General features: G+C 32.0%; 1 long non-coding RNA gene across 1 annotated transcript; it reads left to right on the forward strand.

The window, feature by feature from the left end:
• Nucleotides 1–744: 744 nt before the first annotated feature.
• Nucleotides 745–2392, forward strand: LOC142611797 (uncharacterized). The gene is made up of 3 exons (XR_012840126.1): nucleotides 745–890; nucleotides 1005–1221; nucleotides 2107–2392. It is a non-coding gene; the product is annotated as an uncharacterized LOC142611797 (long non-coding RNA).
• Nucleotides 2393–14436: the final 12044 nt, after the last annotated feature.

Genomic DNA, 14436 nt, shown 5'->3' on the forward strand with positions numbered 1-14436 from the left:
TGAAATAAATATTATTTAATTAATATATAATTTTTTTAATTAAAAAAAAATACCTCAAAGTTATAGCCATAGATTAGTTACATTGAATCCGTTCTAATTTGGCCCCGAGAGATAAACTCGATCTTGACTCCTTTATTGCTATAGTTATTGCGTGTTCATTTCTCTAATTATCACATTCTTTACTTCATCTTTTTTGGTAAGAATCAATTTTTTTTTTTTTTTAAAAGTAATATCAAAGGGAAAATTCTTAGGTAGTTCCGGAGCATAGAGAAAAGGTGCTCCTTCCTCTCACATTCATGGTAGGCCCCACCATGCATTTAATGAACGGGTCTCACCATGAATGTGAGAGGAGGGAGCACCATTCTCCGTACTCTGGAGGTACCTAAGAATTACTCATATCAAAGCTGATATTCCGGATCATTAATGAGTGATCTCTGATTCTCTCTTCATCGTCTTTTGTACACAAATTTAACCTTTTTTTCTTTACCAAAAAATACCTAGAACCTTACCTTAAAAAAGAGAACGAGGGAATATGTTAACTTTTTAAAAAGAAAAGGAACATGTTAACAAAAAGAATTTGATTTTATATATATATATATATATATAATGTACAATTTGATGGGTCATTCTATGGTACTCACCTATATTTTTGGTGGGATAGTACCCACCCAAATCTTAGCTGTATAGTTTTATTAATTCAGATAGTTTATTTAAGTTTAGTGTTAGACCTATTACCGGTAGAATAGGTAGCGTATAAAAGCAAAAGAATTACCAAAAGAAAAAGAAAAGAAACGGAGAATGAAAAGGGCTAAGAAGCTGAACAAGAGACCTGGCAAGCCACAGCCACTGCTCACCATCCGCCGCCAATAGATTGTCCACCACTGCTACTAGTGAGAATTTTGTTTAGTATTTGAGAAGCTGTTTTTCTTTATTTATTTGATTTGGGTTTTTTTTTTTTTTTTTAAAAGGTTAGATTTGATTATTTTGGGTTATATGTTTGCTAGTTACCTGTGATGATTTGGGAACAAAGATCCAAGCACTGAAATTTATATCAGCCAAAACAGGTTGTCCCCCAAACTCTTCTCAAATTAAGTGAGTAAAATGAACATTATAGATGAATAATCATGCATGATGACAGGGTTTATGATTCTGGTTTGGAAGTTTCTAGGATGCTGGAGGCCAATAGAGTTCCAATGCTGTCTGGTTTGGAGGAAATAAAAGGTTGGTTCTTTTCTCTCTCTCTATTATTTATTTATTTATTTCCTCTCAATGTTATAATTTATTATTTCTTGTGATTTGTACATGCTTGCCGTAGATCTGTGTATATATATGGTTAAATTAGAAGAGATTAGTTAAGTTTGTTCCCATGGAATGCAAATTGAGGAATAAAATGTCTTGGTGCCTGAGTTTGATGCACAGGGTTATGTGTCTTTGGTGGTTGTAAAATGTGACATTGTATGCTATTTTATTTTTTATTGAAGAAATTGTGTAATGTGGGAAGTAGATTAGGTATATTATGCCAATTTCAAAGAATCATCCCAAAGGAGTAGGAACTCACTTTCCATCTTGCAGGAATGCATATTTTAACATAGAATGTATGCCCTTGTGCTGATAGATATAATTGAAGTCATCAAATTCCATTTCATTGAATTTAATTTCCAAAAACCAAACCATTCTTGGACCTAAAAATTTGAAAAATCTTTACTTTGTCACATTATTGCTGTTATTTTTCAATAAATTTCCCTCTTGGACTTCCAGGTTGGCTTCTCAAAAAAAAAAAAAAAAAGTTTGCAACATTATAGTTCTGTCAACTTTAGGATCCCAATTATGACCTGTCTTCCCATAGATATATATATTCTCAAGCTTTGTGTCTAAGTTTTCCCAACTTTTGGTAGGTAGTTTGACAGTAAATTGTGTATTACTCATTGAAGTTTAATTCAAAGTTTATTAACTTGGGTTTTACTTTGTGAAGGATCTTCTTTGTCATCATATTCCTGATGATAACCAATTAATTTTCTAAATGTGAAAATGGATTTTTTAATATGTACCTTGGTTTTCTCAATAATAAAATTGTTTTATTTACAAACATGGTTTATTTTTCTGCAGGCGTTTGCAACCATGCCTTCCACTTCCACTGCATCAGTCGAGGATTGAAAACTCGCCAAGTTTGCCCATTGGGTATGTCCTATGTTTTATGGAAATCTATTAATGTATTTATTTATGCTTACAACATTAGGTGATGAGTCTCAGGGCATTCAAACAATCGCAAGTTTGCCCATTGGTGATGTACTATGTTTTATGGCTATCTGGTGTCTATATTGTTATTGTGGTATGTAATGCAGAGTGTCACTCTATTAGCTGCAGGTTTAGAGTATTATTAAAAAAATAACAATTATAATTATGCAAGTTCCCATTTGAAAGTTTTGGATAATATATAATTATGTTAATCTCGCAGTTCCGTCCGTGAGTTATTTGGATGTGAAAATGTGCATGCTTGGAAGTCACCAACTTCAAAATGTGGCAAATGCCACTCATGCAACGCTTTGCCTTCGTAATCAAGGTTTCTTTGATTGTGTCCACTCAAACAAAAATCTTAGCAAAAGTGGTTTAATAATATGACTTGGGAGTTCGAAACTAAAGACGTCAAACTAAAGTTACTAAAGTAAAGAACACTAAAAGACCGACAGTTGCCTTATTTTGAACACCAGTCTAATCCACGATTTTTTTTTTTTTTTTTTCTGATGAATAATTATATAGACTGAAGGCAAAAGAGAAGCTGAAGAGAAGCCCATTCAAATTACAAAACATGTCCCAATCAGTGATATTATGAGCTTGAAAATTAAAATCCCTATTAACCAAAATAAAATAAAATAAAACCTGGCAGAGATAAGACTTTTCAGTGCCCAGCCATCTTATTCCAGGCATGTATTTTAGACTTTTCAGTGTTTCTTTGACTGAATACTGATACAATTTTCCCACTTTTTGACTGTAAATTAGTATGCAAGTAAAGCCATTTGGAGCTTACACATGTTTGACGAAATGCTCCAATCATTTTGAAGACCAACTCAGTAGCTCTCCCTGATTTCAACAATACCAATTTCATTTCAACTATAATTTGTAACAATGCATTAGTGAATAAGTCAATAAGGTGAGTGACATCCCTTAATTAAAGGAAGCCAATACATTTCTTTCTTCTTTTTCTTCTTTCTATTTTATTTTATTTTATTTTTTGAGAAGAAGTTCCGAGCATATTATAATTTGGATTTAGAATAGATTTTCTCAACTCAAACCTGTCTTTTGCCCTTATGTAAGTGCACAAAAATGGACCAAATTGACCGAAGTAGATCAAAATGGGTCAAAGTAGACCAAAATGGACCAAAGTGTACCAAAATGAACAGAATTGGATTAAATTGAACCAAATGGATTGAAGTTGACAAAATAAGACTAATGTAGACCGAATAGGATGAAAGCGGACTGAATAGGGAGAATGGTCCGAATAGGACGGTGAACCGAATAAGACCAAAATGGACATAAAGGACCGAATAAGAGGACCAAATTGGACCGAAGTGGACAGAATAGATGGAATGAAACAATGTGGACCGAATAGGACTAAAGTGGCCTGAATAGGACCAAATTGGACTAAATAATAATGAATGGGACCGAATAGAATCAAAGTGGACTGAATAGAACCGAAGTGGACTGAATATGACCAAATAGACCGAATATGACAGAATAAAACCAAAGTGGACCAAATACGACTAAAATGGACCAAATAGGACCAGAATGGATCGAAGTGTACTGAATAAGACCAAAGTTGATAGAATAAGACCAAATAGGACTAAATAGAACCAAAGTGATAAAACTGAATAAGACCGAATAGGCCGAATATAGATTTTTTGCATAATTAGGTAGGAATGCTCTAAACCACAAATATATATGAAATAATGTCACATGTGGCTGAAAATTAGAGGAAACTAAATTATTTAAATGGGAGGCGATATTATCCCATATATATATATATATATATATGGGCGTGAGAATTTAACTTTTGGAAAATTTCAAGTTGTGAATTTAATTATTGAATAATTGAGTTCTTCTACGTTAAATCTCATTCTCTCTAAGATAAAAGAAATCTCTCCTAGTACAATATGTGAGATTGAAGATTCAAACTCATGATAAAAATGTTTAGGAACATAAGCAGACCCAGGAGGTGAGGGGTGAGGCTGAGAGGTGAGGGCTGTAAAGGTGGGGGGTGAAGTAAAAAAAAAAGGCTTATAGATATATCTTACAACTTTTGCTCCCTCCACAAATATAATTAGATTTTTTTTTTGTTAAATTTCTTTAATGTATTTCTTGTTCATATGTTAAAATTTTATTATACTTATAATCAATACAGTTAAGGACATATTTTGGGTCCGTTTGGATACCGCTTAAAACTAAAAACTGAAAACACTGTAGCAAAATAATTTTTAATTGTGTGAATAGTGTCGTGAGACCTATTTTTAATGAAAATTTTGTTGAAAAAAGAGGTTTGTGGGTCCTGTGAATTGTGCACGAGACCCACTGGAACTCAGTTAACGCTCTTCCACAAAAAAAAAAGTGAAGCATTGGATGTAGGATCCAAATGAGTACTTTATGTAATTGGTTAATCCTTTGTAAAAGTTCAATTAGTGTGTAAAACACTGATGAATGTTTAGACCTCTAATTTCAAATTAAACCAACACAAGCTTATAGCCAAACAATATATGTGTAAAATAATAGGTACAAGCAGAAACCTAAACAAATAAACAACTTTACACCATATTAATCACAACACAGCAGAAATTAAAAGGTAAGAGTAAGGGTTAGAGAGATGCAAATACAAAAATAACACCGGCACGTGTTATCGAAGAGGAAACTGAAGAACTAGGCGAAAAACCTTTCCGTCGCACTCCAAGCGGTCAAATGATCCGCTAAAGAATAAAGTTGGGATACACGAATAGCAATAGACCCTCCAAGCCTAATCTACCCAATGCACCTAAGCCCTCCAAGCTTCTTGCTCTAACAAAGTTAAGCCTAACCATATCTTCTTTAACTTCCTGGATCCCGCAATAAGCCTATTGCATCAACCAAACAAATTGGTCTTCTCTGAACTGCTTCCCAAGCACCAAAATACCTCCTCACTGATATGGGTATGGTGAGATAAGGATTTGGCTAATGTATCTCTCAAGAATATGTCAATAGAGAGGATGAGAGTAGAGGAATTCGAAGAATCAAAAGGCAAAGATTTTGGATGAGTCAATCTTGGTTTTCTCTTGGGTTTCTCTCTAGAAGCTTTCTACATTTTGTGGGTATAAGGGTATTTATAGTAGGGTACGTGAAGAATGTGAAAAGTCAGTTTTCATCCAAACAGGGCATTCTGGCGACTTGGCCTCCTAACTGGAATGAGTCGCGAGTTTGAGTCGCGAGATAACTTTCAGGCCAGACTGTAATTTTTGTCCTGTAGTGTCCCAGCTGTCGTGACCCTTCAGCTCCCTGCTTGCTTTACACATGTGCTAGTTTGGCGACTTGCCAGTCACAAGGCAATCGCGAGATCTAGTCGTGAGACTTCTTTGAATGCACACATCTTGAGTTTTCTTCACACTCTCTCACACACAACCCTTACATAATTTCCACCTAAATACAGGGTATCTAATTGCTAAATTACAAGCAAATTTGGCATGGAATAAAGCCAACACATGATTGAATAAATTCAACCTTACACTTTGACAAAATGCACTTTACTTGTAATTGGGTAAATCTAGGATAGGTTTAGTACTTTAAGAAACAAGAGTTCAAGTTAAGTTTTAAAGCCATGAAAATCTAACCAAGAAACAAGTGAAGAAAGAACTATTAACTAAAACTCGACAGAAGTCTCGACGAAATCCTTTCTATCGAGAATTAATGTTGAAGCTCGATAGAAGCTTGGGACAAGTTGTTTCTGTCGAGAATTACGAAATCAGACTTTTCAAATTTGATTGCATACAAATTCTTGTATATTTGTGTAGGTTTCTTTTTTCACAACTCTAGGCATATATAAGGATTATTTTAAAGGTCGTCGCACATGCATTGAGTGACCTAGTGCCTTATTCACTCTAAAAGAAGTTATTGTGTCTTTACGCCAAAGGGTTTTCTAACCAAGGAGCTTCCCGATCTTCGTTGTGCATGAACTGAGATTCGTTGCAACCAACAATTTTCTTAAAGTTGGTGAGTTAGTCACGTACTGGGATCCGTGCATCATTAGTTAGTCACGTATTGAGATTCGTGCATTAAACAGAAAGAGTGCCACTATAAGATCAAGTCCAATTGGGTATTGGAGTGAAGATTCAACTGTAGGTTGGTAATTTGGGATAGGTCAAAGATAGTTGGTAAGATTCCTTTTACTTGTAATCGCTTGATTATTGATTAGTAAATTCTTGGGACTGGTGACCTTAAAATCACCCAGTGAAATTTTTGCCTTGGTAGTTTCTCCATTCGTAAACAAATCACTATGTTAAATTTAATTTCTGCTGCATTTAGTTTAGTTGGTGATTTGTTTGTGTTACCACGTCATTGCATGTAATTGAACCCAATTAATTAACTTGGATAACTAATTAATTTGCAAGGGGTCAATACATTTACCCTATCAAATACACTAATTTTTAATATCCCAAAATGCATTCAAAAAAGAAAGAAAGTGTTTCGTATTTTATCAGTGTTTTAAGGTTCAAAACATATAAAAATTAAAGGAAAATAGGGAAATTGACAAATTAAGTTAGATTTTTTAAAAAGGAAAATTTTTTTTTCTTTATGTATAATTTTATTCTTTCATCAAATTTGTGTAATAAGTATTAAAAAATAAGAAGGATAATCATAACAAATGAAGCTTTTCATTCATAACTGAAATTTTGACTTAATCAAAAAAAAATTTATGGCTTCATTAATATATACCCACCCAAATGACTTTTTATATTTCATATTCATCTCAAACAATGGAGATATACATATGCATATATACTTGTGTATAAAATTTTGTTTCAATAAAGTCGATCAAATCATGGCTCTACTACTAAGAAATAAGAATGAATGCTTTAAGCAAAGGGTTATTTGACTAAGGAATACTTTACAATTCATTGCCTTTAATTAGTTTTGGGGGTAAAGGTACGTACAGGTAGAACTCATTAATTAGCCTATATTATTTTCTTAAACTGTGCACCATTAGCATCGCGTGTGTTCCCATTTAAGCTAACATATTCCTTCTTTTCTTTTTTTCTTTTTCTCCCCCTCTGACCTTCTCAATCTTTTTTTAAGGCAAGGTTCGACCTTTTTTTTTTTTTGGGTGTGATATAGACTAAAGAAAAAGCTAAATTCTTGTTCAAAAGATGACAAAGAGCCCATGCTAGCCACAGTTTTTCCCTGTTGAAGTAGTATGTTACACAAGAAATCTTACTACACAAGAACTCAAGCAATTTTTGAATTTTTTTTGGGTGTGGTACAGACAAAAGAAAAAGCTAAATTCTTGTTCAAAAGATGACAAAGAGCCCATGCTAGCCACGGTTTTTCCCTGTTGAAGCAGTTCGTTACGCAAGAAATGTTACAACATAGTAACTCGAGCAATCTTTGAAAAATTATAACATGAAATGATCAGTATGACAGTGGTTTGATATGGGTATGATACAGGTACGTCACCCTAAATGAAGTGTCCATACTTCCTAATTAGTTTGGCTTAGAGAGGTGTAGACAAAGAGGGAAACTATTTGTGTGTGTGTGTGTATGAGAGAGAGAGAGAGAGAGAGAGCTTTTATAATCACTAATTTCTATAATGTTGACATGGTTAGTACTGGTCACTAATAATGATTTAGGTTTGGTTTTTTTTTTTTTTTAACAAATGAGAATATCCAGACTTTTTTGAACATGTGACTATTTTATCAGATGTATGCAGTCTTCATGTTCTACTCTTGTTGAAAATTGAGAAACAAATAGTTAGGCTATAGTGTCATTAGGAGCTGGATTGCCTAGAAGGTTATTCCACCCATTAACGGACATCCAAAAGACTTTTACTCTCAACTATGCACATCTCTTATCACTGGGTTTTTATGAGGCTGAAACAGTTTATAGTTTGACCATTACGTTCTCCAAATGCAATATGTCAAAGCCAACCTTAACCAAGTACATTGTAGGAAAGCAACTCTTAGTGGTTCAAATCAAAAGTGGCCTACTCATAACTCCTTAAACTCCCCAAAAATAATGAAGAAAAATGATTCAATTCCAAGTCATATATATAAGTATGGGAAAGGCCTCAATGGGGTGGGTGAAGCTAAACACAAATGGGTCAATTATTGGCAATCCTAGTCTAGCTGGGTGTGGAGGCATTATTAGAGATGAGAATGGTCACTAGGTAGCGAGGTTTTCTAGGAAAATTGGATTTACTAATAGTTTTGTTGCTGAATTGTGAGACCTTCGGGATGGATTTATTATATGTTGTAGTCTAACCCTTGTTAGGTTTTTAGATTCTTGTAAACTAGATTGTTTAACATAATTAATTTATTAAGTGAATACTTAGGTTTATTATTCAGATTTAGGTTAAAACAATAAGTCATATAATGTAAAGTAGTGGAAAACAAAAAACACAATGATATGATCATCCAGGAAAACCAAATCGGTAAAATACATGGGGAGGATTTAACCTATCTACCCTCAAGGTAAAAAGCAAATCCACTAGAAAGAATTGAAGTTTACAATAAGACTTAGACCACTAACATTCTATTGTAAAGTAGTGGAAAATAAAGAACACAATGATATGATCATCCAAGAAACCAAACCGGTGAAATACATGAGGAGGATTTAACCTATCTACCTTCAAGGTAAAAAGCAAATCCACTAGAAAGAATTCAAGTTTACAATAAGACTTAGACTACTAATATTCTATTGCTACTAAGCGTAGAACTTACTACCATGACCCTATGATAGCTCCAAGTCCACGTACTACTTCTTTTCTAGGCCTTTACAACACAAGCACCCGCACTTGTGACTTTGAGACTCTATTCAAAGGTTTATCAACACAAACTCCCCTGTTTGTGACTCCAAGACCACCCTTGAAGGTTAGATCATCAACACCTTTGATGACTAGAAAATGCAGTAACTTTTACCATACCAAATCTTGAGATTACTCCGGTAGAAGACATGAGAGAGCTTTTTGGGTACAAAACTCTAGATATAAAGGAGTCACACTCTTCTCTCTCTAAAAAACCTTATTAACAACGTGCTTAGGAGTTCCTTTATATATTAGAAGAAGTAGATATAAAACTCTAATCCTTTTTGGGCTTGAATTGTTGTTTGAGCTTAATTAAAATTCTGCAAATACAACTCTCGATCGATCGAGCCTGTCTCTCGATCGGTTGAACTATACAGATTCTGAATTCTTCTTTCTACAGCTTGTATGTTCTTAAATCTTAACTTGAATCACCTTGAGTATTGTCTAATAAAACCTATAGACTCTAGGATCTATATCTAGATAAGTTTGTATTCACGATTTGCCAATTGTTTTAAACTTTTAGAACCTAATAATCCTGTTTTCTCTAGAAGTTATAGTTGATGCAAAAGCTATTGACGATTGTCTTAGGTAACTCAACTTATGTGAATAATGTGATTTCTTCTATTTGGATGATCGCAGGCAGTTGGTTTCCTGCTTTCATCGGATTCATTTTAAGCACTACTATCATAAAGCTAATTGGTGTGTGGACAGCCTTGCAAGGATGGGAGCTAGTTAAGATTTCGATCTAAGTCTTTTGATATTCCGCATGTGAACTTGCTTAATGTTTTTGAGAAGAAACTCAATAGGATGTACTTAAAAAGGTTTTGCCCTAAAGCTGCTGTAGTGTTTTAAGCCTCATTAATGGTTCGTCAATTTCCAAAAAAGAATATATATATATATATATATATATATATATATATATATATATATATATATATATATATAAAATATTAGTCTGGTCCACTTCTGAACTAGAAACAAATTAAGCGGACCACATCATGACACACATGTCACAAACAAGTCTAGTTGTCGTGTTCCGTGATGACTTGAATAAAAAGAGAGTATAAGCCATGACATGAGAAAGAAAGGAAAAATATGCTTTTGTACTTGTTATTTAATAAATCTGTATTGTAAATAGTATTGTTTTTATTTATAAGTATTTTATAATTAATCATTTTTATAGAAAATACTAATCTTGATTCTTGATACAAATTTTTTAAAAAAACTAAAAAATATATATTTATTAGAATATCTAAAAACAAATTGGTTACTAGCAATATAAAATTTATAGCAGAAAATTTAGATGAAGATATTTCGAATGGAGAATAAGTTAAGAGATAATGAAATAATGCAACTTAAATATAATATAAAAAATAGTTCTAAATTTTTCTCAATTATAAAATTTAACGATTTTGATATATAAAAATATTGAATTTTTTTTTTCCAAACTTTGTTAAAGTTGCTTTTGCATAATTTTTTTTTTCAAAATTAAAATTGATAAAATCTTACTTAAATTCCATTATATAACAAGAGGATGTGAATTAGTCTTATTATCATTCAAAAGAGAGATGTTAGAAAAACTGAAATACAAATGTGAAATGGCCTTTAGTTACTAGTTAGTAATTTTGTATATAAAAAAAGCAAGAGTATATAGATTTTATATAAAAAAATTATAATATGAAAAGTTAAAATAAATGTTATATAAATAATATTAAATTATTAAAAATCTGACTTATAGTTGTCGTACTTCAAATTTTATTAAAGTAGCCCAGATTGGGCCTCATCAGTACTGTATAGTGTATAGTACTCTAGTGCTTTTAAAAAAAAAAAATTATTACTATTTTGGAAAAGTAAAAGGGTTAAATAGTTCTAAATTTGGAGAGAGAGAATACTCATTAGGGGAAATGAAATGGAATATTAATTTAATTAAACTCCAAGTCTTTGGTGGACCCGGTTTTACTGCTTAATCTCAAAGAGAAATGATATGTCCACAACTTTTTTACAACATTTTTACAACAAATCCTAAGTGGCAGGATGTTAGTGGTTGTTATTGTTGGGGCAAAAAAGTAATCTTAGTGTTAGGTTCAAATTTGAACCAATAACAACTAACCACCTATGATTTGTTGTAAAAATGTTGTAAAAATGTTGTGGACGTAGCACCTCTCAATCTCAAATATCATTATATATAGTTGCTCAAATCATCAACATATGATGCAATAAATAAACTATGAGTCGTGCTAACGAATGCCCTTAAAATATTAGTTAACAATTCATTTTAGTAAAATTTTAACACCACTTTTATAAGAAATGAAAAAAATTATCAAAATATTAATTGTTTTATTTACTTTTCCTATAAAAATTTTCTTTAAATGGATTATTAATCAATGTCCTAAGGGCATTCGTTAGCATTTCCCATAAACTATTACGTGTCTTGTGAGCCAACGTATGTATCAAGTGTGTAATAAACACTACTTACCTCCGAAAGCTCAACAACAACTCATAGTCTTGGAACGAGACTTGGCGACTGGAGACATTTTTTCTTGTAAGTAGAACCATCTTTCTGTTAGTGGCTAGAAATATTGATCCAAAGTAATATGTGATCTCTAAAATTATCACATTGATGGTTAATGGTTTCTAGGTGGCTTAATTTGTAAAATTTCTTATAATGGGAAAAAGACTTGTATCTAAACGAACTAGGAAATATAGTGTTTGTTTGGCTAGCTTATTTTTTGCTAACTTATTTTACTATTCAGCTTATTTTTGTTATTATTCATAAATTCTACTGCACTTTTTGGTACTATTAATGGGTCCCACTATACTATTTTAACTAACATTTGCTTTTATCTACAGTACTTTCAGCAAAAAATTTCAATTTCAACAAAATAAACGGATCTCAAACAGATCCTAATGTTATAGAAATCATTAAGTCTACTAAAAGACTAACATGGAAACTAAATTAAATAAAATCAATTAAGGATTTAATGTTGCTTTCCCAATCATACTCTTAGAGATTGACATTATCTTCTTGATTGTCGGTGAAGCCTAGCTAATCTATCAGGATTGGTGTCATTAAAGATCGAATTTTGGGAGAATTGTCGTTGAATGTGCTAAGATGGCATCAAAAATGGAAATAAAAGGAGGCGCAAGCAACAACAAATGACGGCCCTAAGGTACTCGGATGCATCAATTTATTTTGATAGAAAGAAATAATACCATCTTTAGAGACACTTTCCGGCAGAAACACATGAGCACCTTCCAGTGAGCTTAACGCTCCAATGTACAGCACCCTATATTTCTTTTAGAATGCTTTGTCATGAATAATACACACGCATATAAACTAAAAATTAGTTTTTTCTTTTAATAATAAATTTGTAGGGTGTATATTGTAGTAGTATACATCTATGCATGAAAATCTGTCTCGGCTAAAAATATTATAGGGTGTTGAATTAGTAAGAGACTGATGATTTTTAGTAAAAAATGATAGTACAAAGAAATCCATTGTTGCAAATTGGCTCCACGACCGTACTCCTAATGTTTTTCCATTTTCACCTTCAGTGTTCCAAGTCGATGGATGAATTTTTTGCCTGGGTTGATCAAAATCGGAAAGATATTGAGTATCATTCAGATTGGATAGATGAACAGTACACACAATTCGAAGATTACATTATCCACCCGGATTTGAAAGGCTTCAAAGATTATGAAACATTGTATCCGAGTGCGGTCAAAGGTGATTAGAAAAAAGTCCATAACATATGTCAGGAAGAAATGTTTTTAAGTACTGTCCCGATCACCAATTCCTGCGACACGGTATTCCACCTAGCAACCTATGAATATGATGACCGAAAAGATGGTTTTGAAAAACTTCTACAACTATTACCTCAGGAAAGTACACACATAGCAAGTGCTTTAAGGAGGAAAAACAAGAAAGGAAATAATCCTCTCCACATTGCAGCGACAGTAGGGAGTGTGATGATGTGTCTCCTCATCATTCGTATCTCAAAATCAATGATAAGTACTTGTAACAATGAAGGTGAGACCCCTCTCTTCGTAGCAGCACTTAATGGTAACAAAGAGGCTTCCCTTTACCTCAATTCTGAATGCGGCTCTAAAGAAAAGTACTGTATAAGAAGAAATGGTGACACCATTCTCCACTGTGCTATCGCTGAAGAACACTTTGGTGAGCATTTTGATGCTTTTTTTTTATTTTTAATTTGTTTATTTTTAACCAACACACATTCTTGGGCATGATCAAGTTAAGTAATTGGTGTGTGTGTGTGTATATATATATATATATATATATATATTGTAAATATTAACCCCACTTAATCATTTTTTATTAGATTAATATTTTAAAAGTTCTGATTGTTAAATTTTACCTTTTCATTATTTTTAATACTCACATTAAATTTCTTTTTAACTAGATATTATCTATTCAATTAATAAATTCATGTTTTGTAGCCCAAATGTTTTGTATATAATTTTAAAATACAAAAAAAAAACTAAAATTTAAACAACTTATAATAAATGAGATTGTATCTTTTTTTTTTTCATCATAAAATGTAATGCATATAGAGATTTGTCAAAATACATATCCAATAATAAGAAATTAAGAGGTGTAATATATATTATAACTTTAATCAAAATTATATAATTTAATATCTTTTTAATAGTTAAATATTTTGAAATTTCATTTTTGGATTATATGTTCTCTACGTTTTTAATTTGTTGTATGCCAAATTTTGAGTTAATCATATTTTATTTACTATTTGATCCATAATATCACCTTTTTGCTTAATTTTAAAAATACAAAAAGTTAAAAATTAGTTAGACTAGACAATTATTTATCTGTGATGATCTTGAAATTTTGCAAATATAAAAGATATAAGAATAAAATGTGATCCAATGATAGTTATCATATTTGTATCCAAAATAAAATTATTGAATAGTGTAATTTTAATTAAAGTTACACCAAGTGTGTGTATATATATATATATATTATAACTGTTTTATTCATCAACTACTTGAGTTTTGTTTGAGTTTTGGATGTAAATTATTATTTTTTCTTTATTAGCATGGAAGTGGATTATTAATCAGTCAAATACATTTAAGAAAACAGTACTTTATGAAAATTGGCAAGTTGTGCAATTGTTTGTAGTTAGATACATTGTTGTTGTTGTTGTTGTTATTTAGAATCAGATAAAATAATTCTTAAGTCACATTTGGTTATTGTGCTTGGCAGCATTGTGCTATGATATACTCCACTTGTATGGAGGTCTATTGGTAGATTTTGCCAACAAAAAAGGCATGACCCCCCTCCATCTCCTAGCAAATAAGCATTCCGCCTTCAAAAGTGGCAGCCACCTTCGATGGTTTGAAGATATCATTTATCATTGTGAGTATACTGT

Source organism: Castanea sativa, chromosome 10, assembly GCF_040712315.1.
Source record: "Castanea sativa cultivar Marrone di Chiusa Pesio chromosome 10, ASM4071231v1".
NCBI classification, from domain to species: Eukaryota; Viridiplantae; Streptophyta; class Magnoliopsida; order Fagales; family Fagaceae; genus Castanea; species Castanea sativa.